The sequence below is a fragment of the Ambystoma mexicanum genome, chromosome 10, assembly GCF_040938575.1.
Source record: "Ambystoma mexicanum isolate Mex_15411 chromosome 10, UKY_AmexF1_1, whole genome shotgun sequence".
Classification (NCBI taxonomy): Eukaryota; Metazoa; Chordata; class Amphibia; order Caudata; family Ambystomatidae; genus Ambystoma; species Ambystoma mexicanum.
In genome coordinates this window covers 555,068,477-555,081,187 of record NC_090932.1, presented here as the reverse complement: position 1 = coordinate 555,081,187, position 12,711 = coordinate 555,068,477, and positions in this window count along the sequence as shown.

Genomic DNA, 12,711 nt, shown 5'->3' with positions numbered 1-12,711 from the left:
AGGAAAAAGGAAACTTACTTTGAAAAGCCACAGTGTAAGGGAAGCTTTGCTTTCACAGAATTGTCAGTGAATATGTTGGGGTGTGGGGCTGACCAAGCCATGTATATTATGTTTTCCCCCAAAAGACTGCAATCAACTTGGCAGGGGCTCAGGAATACCAGTAAAACCAGTTTGGCTCAGGCAGGAAAAATGCAATTGGAAGTCTTGCCTCAACCTGAAAGTCACACTTATAAGTGAACTATTCTGCAATGACATATGAGGTGGCTGAGAGCGTGATAATTACCTGTTCTGCCAGACTAGCCAGCAGTACTAGCAGAGAAGACAAAGAAAGGCAGTGGGGCTAGTGCTTGACCAAGAATTGCGAGTTCCTCCAGCACCCCCTCTGAAGGACTAAGTGACAAACTTCAAAGAGGCAATAAAAGTATTTTGTTGCAAGCTGAGCCAGGGGGACACAGATTGCTGTGGGGAATGAAGCACTGCCCCATATGTCACAGATCCTCCATATTGTCATTAAAATTGTGATTCATTTTAGGCATTTTTCCCAGCACTCAGAATAAGAAAATAATATTGTTTTATGCTATTGTTCCATGAAATTTCCATGCTGATGTTAAGAGACTTAGTACATTTTCCTAGCACTTTGTGGACTGAAATGGCCAGTAAAGATTTGTTTCTGGCTGATGTATAAATGGGACAAAGAGGAAAATTGGTGGACAGATGGAAAATGAGATTATGAACATGTCGAATTATTTGCGGAATTGTAACTGTTATGTATTTCATGAAAAGGGCAAAAATGCACCAAAGGGCTAGGCTACCTCGCATGGAGTTGGCAGTCGGACTGTCTAATTCCCTGTGGTCCACTGAAACCACTGATCTACTTCTTATGGCGGTGGCAAGTATAAGTTTGAAGTTATGATGCATAACTTAGTTTTGCTAAAGAATGGACCTGAAAAAGAAAGAACTGTCGTAAAGGACCAAACAGACAAATGATGCTCCCTCCCGTGAGCCAATAAGGCCAGGGGGCGGAGAAAGAAATGATAGACTGTCCAATCCTGGGCATAGGGGTAATTCAAGAGAACTCCCCTAGATTGTAAAATGAGTTATGTCATGTGGGCTATATAAGATGGGACTGTACTAGACACAGGATAAGACACACACACAAGAATCCAGGCAGACAGGAGAAAGAAGACATAGGCAGCTGATCCCATCCAAGAGAGTGCAGAGACGAGACCCTTGCCTAGCTGTCCAGAGAGTCTTGAGGTCCAGCTGGCTGTCCAGAATCCTATCCAGGAGAGTGCAGAGACCAGGCCCCTTGCCTAGCTGTCCAGAGGGTCCTGAGATCCCGCTGACTTTCCAGAATCCCAAACCAAGGCTTACCTTGTAAGTAGTAAACAACGCCAGTCCCAAATTGCATACCCCTTTCCTTTTGTAACCTGAATCCCATAGAAAATCCCATTGAAAGTCCCAACTTGCCAGTATAATTCATTCATCTTTCCTTAGAAGAATCTGTATGAACCTATGTATGTTAGCGCATTCCTTTGATAAATCTTTCAGTTGTCTGTATAAGTCCTCAGTATCATTTTGAAATAAATCAATTCATTTCCCATTGAAATTCATGTTCAATATTGTTGCCATTCGAAATCAACAATTTTGTCGAGTTTTTTTACTAACTATAGTCATTAAAGTATAACCTCAACAGAATGAGTCCTTGTCACTGAAAACAGAATCTGTCAGTGTATTGTGTGCTTACACCATGAATTCCAATGTATTTGCATTTGTACCATTGAACACCCAAACCGTAGTCCCATTAAGAGCAATCCCTTTTGTCTAGAATCCAATCTGTTGTGTACCCCTGTCTTAGTCCTTAAATCCGATGTCCGATTTTGACAGCTCATCCCTTTCCTTGGCTACCTGTCATCACAAATCCTGTGTAAAACGAATTTTCATTTTGCCGTGTGTATTTTTCTTTTGCATTTCCTTTGTTCCCCAAAATCGATTTTCGTACCTTGTTTCCAAGTTGCCCTGGTTGGATGAGTAGCAGTCTTTAGGTTTCCCTATCTCCTCAAGTGTAGCAACACAAATGTCTTTACTAGCTGTCCCACCGCAGTGGTGAGTTGTTGTGCGAGTAATCATACAAATCTGATTCTGCCGTTTTGCTCCTAAAACAGGTTTTCATTTTCTTTTCTGACTTCCCATTTTGGGGTGGTGGGCTTTATTCTAAATCCGATTCTTCTCCATTTATCCTTACTCCTTGCCACTGCCTTCCATCCAAAGGGAATTAAGTTAGCTGATGTTTGTGGGTGAGTCTTGCAGGGGGAGTGCTTAACCTTAGTGCAATCACATGCTTTAAAACTATTTTTCCTGTTTGCCATTAAAGAGTCATATGAACTGTGGTAGGATTTCTGAACCAATTGTTCTGTAGGAAACATTGCATTGTGTGCCACAACATCGGTGGCTGTTGTCAAAATTGTTTGATTTAGCTTTTTTTCATTAAATAATAAATTAATAAATATCTTATTTATACACACCGGCTTGGTTCATAGTCCATTGTGACACAGGGTGTTTGTAAAGGTGGGTGCGAGACGGGTCAGAAGCCTATTCAAATAAAAGAACTTGTGGGTTATTCAAGATAAAAAGCGTTTTTATTGTGCGGCACATTCATTGTCAGGGGAGTCCCTGGCTGGATTGTGCTGTGTTCTAAAACCGTGACGTAGGCTTACCGGCACCGTTGTTTCCGGACCGGCACACCTGTAAGGAGGCCAATAGTAATCAAAGCAACCATTGCTCTGCTATTTCTCTGCACTGTTCCCAAAGCCACATGTTGAGTTAATTGACATAGAAAATAATGTTTCCTGTACATGTGGACTCTGATTTATATCAGCCCTTAAAATAAACATATAAATGAATGTAAGAAGTTAGAGCACTGCTATTTATCCTTTGCTGTTTTTGTTCCTCAGGCCGTGTGTGAACCTTGGGCATGCAGGTAATCTGTGATGCCATGTGTGAGATCATGAACAGTGCATGGTGGTGACTGAGTTATAGTTTCTTTGGTAACCAAAACGGGAATGTTTCTGTTGCTTTAGTGTTCTTTGGTGCAACCATAATGTCCCTTCAATTAATCTTTTTCCAGCGAATTTTAAAAGGTATCATTTCAGAAGTTTAGCGGTAACCATACTTAATTTTTTATTCAGTTAAGTTTTTTTTTCTGCATTATATAGACTAAGATACTGTCCCAAAGAGTGGTAGAATCGACAAGAGACAGACACAGAGGGTTTATTTATTAGGGTTAGTTTCAAGATTTGGGCCAATACGTAAACACCTATGTAAAAACTTCTAAAACAGTATGGCTTCTTCCCCAGTTTAAACACTTGAGTCTTTAGTTTGAATAAATCATAGTGTGTGTCCCGCTCACTGATGATTTTCTTTCCATTCACATACACCAACAGTACTGGGGGTTTGAGGGTCCCCATAGGTCTTTCTTTACTCTTCACTTTACAGGGTCTTGGCTCTGCTTCTCAACTTCAGTATAATGGTAGATCCTTTACATGGATCGCTAGGCCCTCATATACCTGGTTAGGTTGAGCCTGCTCACCAGGGAAGCTGGAAAAACTCCAGAGATCTAACCAAGTCACCGGTAAGCATGCTGTATCTATAAGCTTAGTGCCAATATACTCATCACATCCCTGCTGCTAAAAGGGTCATGCCTTTGCTCCCACAAACGTACCTTTTACCTCAATGGTTCACAACAATCTTGTGACTATGGGTATATAAGATATATTTTGGCTAGTGTATGGCTCCCTCACTATGCGGCGGCCCCTGATGTAATTCCCCCTACTATACATTCCCACCCCACAATTCTGTGCAAGAAACAGGCGGTTTGATTAGAACTCAAATGTATTCAAATAAAAGAATTAAAGGTGGTCCACAAACTTTTTTTATGAGAAGTCACTACACAATCATAGAAAACTTGTCCACAGAACCAACAATAAACGACCTGCTTGAATCTCCTTATTTCTCATACACGAACGTTCATTTACATAATCAAATCTCTATACATTTAATTCTTAATATTTAATTAAGTCTGCGGTTTGTTGGCCGGTATGTTCAAATTCTTTACATCCAAAATCTCTCCAAAATACACATAAAGTTACAATTACAAATGAATCAAAGAACTTTGCTTTCTCCAATAACACCAGCAATTTATGGAATCAAACAACTGCTGCATTACTCACATTTCCCAGATAAATATGGTGCTGAGGGTTATTTTTATGTGTGTGCAGTTTAAAATAAGCTTGTAATGAATTGTATACAAATTCTACAGGTTATGATTAGGGAAGCAATATTATTGGCTCAGAAAGCACAATGATTTTTATGAAACAATATAACTGTCCCTCCCCTTTCATCTCACTAATAGAGTCCCACTGTACAGCTCCAGGAATACGGGGTATATGGGACTTACATTTGCCTCAATTTAATGAGAACATAGGATTAAACTTGCTCTCATTTCTCTTTACGTATTAAATAGCTATGGCCATTACATAGTACACATTATCAAGCAGATTTTCATTAAGCTATTGCACAGATGGCTTCATGTCACAGTTTTATGTTAACTATATCTGTAAAATAAACGTTGGGTACAAATTCAATGTTTTTTAAATGTATTTTATTGTGCACTTAGTTAACACAAACAAAATACGGAAAAATACAGCAATCCCCACAAACATTCTTAACAGCAAGTAAAAACATTATTATGCAGTAAGCAATTTACAAAGAGTATAGCAGGTTAAAAATGGTTAAAAAATGTCCTTGTCAATAACTCATCTCTTAATTTACTGTGACTCCTATTACTCTAATTTAAAATACATCGATATTACTTCATCATTTCTTCTTGAATACTTCTTTAGTTTCAGCAAATGAAAAAATATAAAACTATATTGCACTTAATTCAATAAAATTGAGACTAATAGCAGAAACTCCACTACCAGCATAGGGACCAAATCTCAAGATGACTGAGACAGTGTGTCATGCTTCACATCAGTCGGGAGGATAGCTCAGGGGCAACGTGCTTGCCTTGGAAGCAAGGCGACACGGAGCAACACAGGTTCAATCCCCGGGTCGCTCTTAGATTATTATGGGTATTAAGCACGTTAGAAGTAACCTATCATATCAGTGGAGCTGCAAATTAGTTTATATTAAACAAATCTAAGTCAGTAGTAAAGGTTTATCAGCCTTCTTCCAGACATAGAAGCTGGCCCCTCTAATGACCAGTGATGAAGTGCCATATACAGTCCTCTTGGACATTTAGGATTTCCCCCCACAAAAGTAGAATAGGCCTTTTGATAATACCCTTTCAGTGCCGGGCATTGTGTTAGGATGTGTCTGCTGGATTCCACCCCCTTCCCCCCAGAGCAGAGCCTACATAATCTATCCTCTAGTTGGACACCAATCCAGCTCCCCGTTTATTCATATGTTGACAAAATGTTAAAACTGAGGTAAATTGGGGAGACCGGCAGGGTGCGCAGGTGTTATGGCTACCTGAGCCGACGTCCCCCTCGCCAAGCTGAGAACAATGGCGGAGCGTTCGATCTTTAGCAAGTCTTAATGCAGACAAACCTCGACATTCGTTGTCCGAACACATGTGGAAGGCGCGAGACGAATTGTGAGAGTGCCCGTGCCTGCATTTCACCTGAACGTGGGCAGGATCCGAGCAATATCGTGGCGATGTAGAAAACATGGAGGCCACCACCGAAGTGCAAGGATAGGAAGCCATGCTGTCTGCCCTTGTTGGAGTGACACAGCCTTCCCCCACTGGTCGCAGAGGAGGGCCCCGCGCTTCCGGCACCCGATGGGCAGAGACATGCCCTGCCGGTGAGGGTGAAAACTGAGATCTGAGACCTGCCGGCTTCCAGCTCAGAACAAAGCCCCAGTGGGGGAGGTCACAGTGCCACTCTACGCGTGTCATAACCCCAGTCCAGCATGCTCCTTAGTGGGTCAGAAAAGCCAGCGTTAACAGTCAGTTCTCTTGGAAAGACAAAGAAAAAAAAGAGTGTGTTGTATAATAATGATAATAACACACAGCAGGCTGCTGGGTTGCTGATGAGGGTTCTTTATTCAAATATGGACATCAGCTTCATAACTGCATAATAACACTGCTTCAATTGAATGGGCAACGGGCCCTGCAACCTTGCTCCGCTTAGGGGAGTCTCTGGTCTATGAAATGTCCTTTATGTCAGTCAAATAGAGGAGCGCACAGGAGTCGATGTTTCTCCATGCCTTCTCTCTGGCTCTCTGCCTCGTGGGAAGCGCGAGAGCCACCGTTCCACTTTTCACGCGAGATCTCGCCAGACCAGGTGGTCTCGCGATATCTCTACACACCTCCCTTTGATAATGCAAAATGAATTACTGCAGGACATAGTCATTATATCTCACCGGTCTTCTGTGTTCCCTTCTCGGGCGGTCATCCCTCTCGCAAGTGGCGTCCTGCTTATGATCAACTTCTTGCTCCACCATGGGTGCATCTGCTTCAGTTTCTTCTCTTTCGACTTCTCTTCTGCCTGTCTCCGGCTCTCGTTCTCTCTCCGCCTCTTTGTCCAGTACTTCATAGGTTTTGGGTATTTCATGGGTCTTTTCTCCCTCTTGCCTCTTTTCAAACATGGCTACTCTCTCTATGTTCCATGTGCGGCTGTCCTCCATGCGGACGTGGTAGGTTCCTCTGTGAATCACTTTTATGGGTCTGCTGAACCTTGAGCCAGTCATTTGATCTTTGGTCAGTAAACATATTTTGATCCAATCTCCTTCTTTTACCTCCCTCCCTTGTTTTGTCCTTCTTCTTCTGTCACTTCACCTTTTCATGCATGCTTTGCTGTTCTCTATTCTCCACACTACTTCCGACATGTCTACTTCCTTGTCTTCTCTTACTCTGGCCAACCATGGTGGCACTAGTGTGGAGGCCGCTCTCCTCCCTCTCAACATGCGAAATGGGGAGATTTGGGTGATACCGTAGGGAGTCAGTCTTTGAGCTGCAATGGCCTCTTTGGTCATCTTGAGGGGATCCATTCCCGAGGCGGTTGCTAATTGGTTGGCTCCATTGATAAATCTGTTGGCCCTCTCCACAAGCCCATTGGCTTGGGGATTATATAACGCTGCTTTCTTCTGGTAAATGTTGTGTTTCTACAGGAACAGTTCCATGTCTCTAGATATTAACTGTACCCCATTGTCTGTCACTAACTCACTGGGGAGCCCTTCCCTCTGGAAGATGGCGGTAAGGACTTCTATCACGGTGGCAGTCGTGATGTTCGGGACGAACTCTGCTTCGACCCACTTCGATAGGTAATCTACTAACACTATGCCATATCGATGTTCGGGCGCCATTGCTTCCAGTGGTCCGATAAAGTCCAGGCCTACTTTTGACCACACAGCTTCAGGGATTTCCATAGGAATCATGGGCGCTTGTCTGATCTTCAAGCGTTTGTCAATGTTGAGACACTCATGGCATCTATCGATCATTGTGCAAATCTCCTGGTCCATGGAGGGCCACCGGTAGGTTTCCCTCACTCTGCGTCACGTCATGGTGTTTCCTAAATGACCCGCATGGGCTCTGCACAGGATGGTTTTCCTCATGCCTGTGTGCGGGATCACTTGGCCGATTTTCATGATTATGCCGTCAGTCTCTGAGATTTCATCTGCCACTTTCCAATATGGTCTCATTCCATCTGGCACTGCCCTTTCATCTGGCCATCCATTTTTAATCCATTCCCTGATTCTCATCATGGTGGGATCTTTCCCGTCTTCTTCCATCCAATGTCTCTCACTGAGCTCTAGGTAGTCTGGGGCCCTGAAATCTGTAATGGATGGCATTGTCTTTTCCTTCTGGCAGTCTTGACATGCAGCCTGCCTGCGAGTTCTTCCACCCCGAGATGTGTTGTACCTCGAAAGTGTATTCTTGCAGTTTAGCTGCTATGCGTGCTAATCTGGGTGTTGACACTTTGGTCCCTCCTGGGCTGAACATATGGATGAGGGGCTTGTGGTCGGTAACTAACTTGAACTTAGTGCCCCATTCATACGTCCTGAAGTGTTCCACAGCCCATGCACAAGCCAGCATCTCTTTCTCGACTGTGGAATAATTTTGTTCAGCTGGTGATAGGGCCTTGGAGGCAAATGCAACCACATGTTCCGTGTCACCCTTTTTCTGGGTGAGAATGGCTCCTAGTCCATATGTGCTGGCGTCCATGGTAATGACTGTAGACCATTCTGGGTTGAACGGTTGCAGGCACGGCGCTTCCACTAAGCATCGTTTGATGCTTTCTACTGCTTTCTTCTGGGCTTCTTGTACTCTGACCCTTTTTTGAGGAGCTCATGAAGCGGCGCTGAGGTTTCTGAGAATTTGGGGATAAACTTGGCGTAATATTCAGCCAGACCTAGGAATGACCTCACCTCGTCTTTGTTGGTGGGTTCAGGAGCTTTGATTATTGCTCGCAGCAGGTTTTGCTTGGGGCTTATGCCTTGCGTTGATATCTTGTACCCCAAATACTCAACTTCTTGTGCTTTGAATACACATTTGTCATGCCTTAGTTTCACTCCCGCTTCTTGGAGCTTGGTAAGGACTGTCTTCAACGTGGCATCATGTGTCTGTTCGTCTGCAGTGTATACCAGGATATCATCCTGGAAATAGGACACGTTCTTGACATTCCATAGTAGCGTGTCCATCATGCGTTGAAACGCTGAGCTGCAGATGATAGGCCAAACGGCATCTTCATAAACTGATAGGTGCCAAACGGAGTGATGAATGGCTTGGATTCCTTATGTAACTGTATTTGATGGTACGCATTCCTCATGTCCAACTTTGAGAACACTCTGACCTCCTTCATCATGAGGATTAACTCGTTTATGCTTGGCAGGGGGTAGCTGTCCACGATTACTTCCAGGTTTAGACTGCGCAGATCAATGCATACCCTTAAATCTTGTGAATTTGTTTTTATAAGCACAACCGGGCTCAGCCACTCTGATGCTTCAATCTCTTCGATGGTGCCTTCTTTCCTCATTTTGTCCAGTTGGCTTCTGAGCGTGTCTCTTGCAGTCGCAGGTACTTTCCTTACTCTGTGTTTGATTGGGACTGCTTTGGCTTTGAGTAGTATTTTGTGGATGAACCCTTTGATGTGTCCAGTCCCTTCCGAAAATAATTTTGGATAATCTTCTCTCGCTACTGGCGCTCCTCTGGAACTGACTGACAGTACCTGGTCCTCTGTGCTGGGGTCTAGCTTAATTTTCAGTTTTGCCTGATCATCCCACCCTAATACTGCTGGGCCTTCTTGACTGAATTAAACTGTTTTGGTGGTCTCTCTCCCTTTGAACTCCACTTTTCTTTTGATGTAGCCCAGTAGGTCTATGGATGCGCCTCTGAACACTGTGGGTTTGTGCCGAGTGCTGAACACTTTGACGGTCTCTGTGCCCATCATCTTCTTGTACGTGCGCAGGGGTATTATAGTTAGATCAGAGCACGAGTCAGCCATGACTCTTGTTTCCAGTCCGTTTATTTTGATGGCACAGTGGGGCTTTTCTCTCCTCGCCCGTGGGCTGTTCACCATTATAATAGTAGGCCTCCCCTCTTTGTCAGCGGACGATTCCCTCTCTGTGTTGTGTTCAGCGTTGACACTGGTGACTTTTTTGTTTCGCCATCGGCACACTATTGAGAAATGTCCAATCTGTTTGCACACTGAGCATTCTTTGTCCCTTGCTGGGCATTCTTTGTCAAAGGCAAAGTGTTTTGTGCTGGTGCACCTGTGACATTTTAATGGTTCTTTCCTAGCCCATTTTCCTTCTCTCGTGTCAAGGATCGGCTTCTCCTTCTTTGGGTGGAAAGCTATCGCTTGTTGTTCGGCTGGGCTGTGCCCACTTGCGTATTCCTTCCTCCTACCTGCAGTCTCTTCCACTGCTCTCGCTATTTCGACGGCTTTCTCCAACTGCAGTTCTTTCTCTAGAATGAACTTGTCTTGCACCTTTATGCTGTTGATATAGACCACTAGCATGTCGCAGATCAATCCTTCTGCGTTGTTTCCGAAGTTGCACAGCGCCGCCAATTCGCGCAGTTTGGTCACATAATTGTCTACTGGTTCCGACACCTCCTGTTTGCGGCTGTAAAATCTTATCCTGTGTAGGACGACGGTGTTCTCCTTGCTGGCGAACTTTTTGACTATTCTTCTCCCAGCTTCCTTAGATACGTCATCATTGTCGCCAGCCACTGGCTCTGTGGTGAGACTTTCAAACACTTTTTGGCCCTCAACACCCAAGGCATTCAGTAGCATCGCTCTGCGTCTCGCTGCCATGTAGCCTGAACCACCCAAGGCCTCTAAATACGTGGTGAATTATGGTTGCCATTGTGGCCAAGGAATGGCAGGACTACCTGGTGTTTGCAGGAAAGGCGGTGGTGGTGGTGGTGTTGCTCCTTGCATGGCGTCGCGTGGGTTTCAGTGGGGGTCCTCGTCACCAATTATGTTGTGTAATAATTATAATAACACACAGGAGGCTGCTGGGTTGCTGAGGAGGGTTCTTTATTCAATTATGGACATCAGCTTCATAACTGCATAATAACACTGCTTCAACTGAATTGGCAACAGGCCCTGCAATTTCCGCTTTTCACACGAGATCTCGCAAGACCAGGTGGTCTCGCGATATCTCAACAGAGTCCCTCACTGTATTAAGCAGTGCGGCAGCACGCAACTCCCTACGATATAATGGGATTGCAAGGAACTGTGAAACTGTCACGCTTGATGTGAAGGTAAGACAGGCAGAAAAGATCCCTCGCAATGCGGCTGATGTAACGCACTGGCAGGAAGAAATGCATGGTAGGTGGCAATAACGCAGCCCCACGGAATTGAGAACCACCCCTGAGATTAGCACAGATAATGAGGAAGATGGCCCTATGAACAGTGGGATAGTCTTGCCACAACTAGGAACTGTACTTCATAGCAGCAAAGACCTGTGATTAAATCAGAAGGACAAAATAAGGCAACCTAATACTTAGTGAACCATCTTCACACACAGCAGAAAACACCCTTAAAGATGTGACATGGTCGTGACTTTGAGATAACCAGCTTACAGCGAATCCAGATGATTACTTGAGCAAGTGGCGGTCAGGAGAGGCTGGGGCACGAGCATTCATTAGGGTCAACCTGGTGTTAGATGGAGGCATAGTGACTGGACACAGCAGATAGCAGCAAGTGAACAAGTCACCACGACCACCAACCTCACAGGGTTAGATCTGCACTTGTGATTATATCCAGCCTGGATCCGGGCACATCACACAAGTTACACAGTTTCTGTCATGAGCCAGCAACCATGGAGCTGGATCAGGGTGCAAGTCAGCTGGATGTTCTGAGGGAGGACCATGATATTGCGACCAAAGTTGATATCAGACTCCTTCTGAGAGAAATCTGATCCATGAAATCCAGTTTGACAGAGAAGGTCACAGACCTGTAGGCTAGAATGGTGAAAGTTGAAGATCGCATAGAGGCCATAGAAAATAACCAGTTGTCAGTGGATCTAGTGGCAATGAGGAGTGAGGCACAGTTCCTGGACTTGGAGCAGAGGGAAAGAGACGTAGAACTGAAACTGGATGATCTGGAAAACCGAGAACGGAGATCAAACATTCTTGTAATGGGCGTAAGAAAAATCCAGAGAGACCCCCATCTGTGTTGGAGAGTCGGGTGAAGGCCCTGATAGCGACATTGTCCGATCCTACGGAGTCAGTCAACTTTGAATTTGATAGAATACATAGGGCCGTGGGGCCAGCGAACGGCCTGAGATTGGTTTTTGCCAAGTGTGTCATGATCCATGCCCCTGACCTCCTCAGGTATAACAGCCCCCTGGCAGCAGTGGGGCTAAAGCCCTTCACACTGGCCCCAAGGGCCTTAAAACTCCATCAGAAACATACATGGAGTCAGTCCTGCTGCCTTTGGCGCCAGGCTCATTATCAGTTTTGGACCTTAATCCAACATGAAGGCCTATTACACAGCTCAGTTCTTTAGAACCAAGCCCTGCGGTCTAGTGTTTTGGGTGTGGCTGGGCCTGGAACTACTTGGCCTTGAACTACTTTAGCTGGGCTATTTAAACCACACCCAAACAGCAGAACACGCTTTGTGTTATTCTGCACTCCTGCAGCGTAACGCTCACCGTGTCCAGCTCGTGCTCATCTGCTTCTCCGGCGGCCCGATCGTGAAGCCCTAGATCCGGATTCCATTAATAACCTGGAAGAACAAGAACATCATTAGCAAGCAAGAACACTTACCTGTGAAGTAACCGGTCTTGAATCTATCCTGGGCTTCGCTTAACTCGCCCTGCTCCGGAGTTCGCCGCAACCTGCAAAGGTAAAGAAACAGCATTAATAACAATTCTTACCTGGGCAAGCAGCGAGTACTGGCAGCACCCTGCACTTCTCTTCCCTCGCCCATCTCTGGGTTTCGCCGCAACCTGCAAGGGAGAAGGAACAAGGTCAGCATTAACAAAGCACTTACATGGGCAAGCAGCGCTTCAATCACTCATCACTCCGGAACATCACTGCAACCTGTACAAAGAAGAGAAGAGAACACAGGTTAGCAATTAACACCAATAAATAGCGCAGCTCTCTGTGCATCAATAACTCACCGTGGTCTTCGCCATCGGTGCAGCAACTCCGAGATCGTAACCATCCCTGTGAAAACAAAAAGAGACATTGTTAGG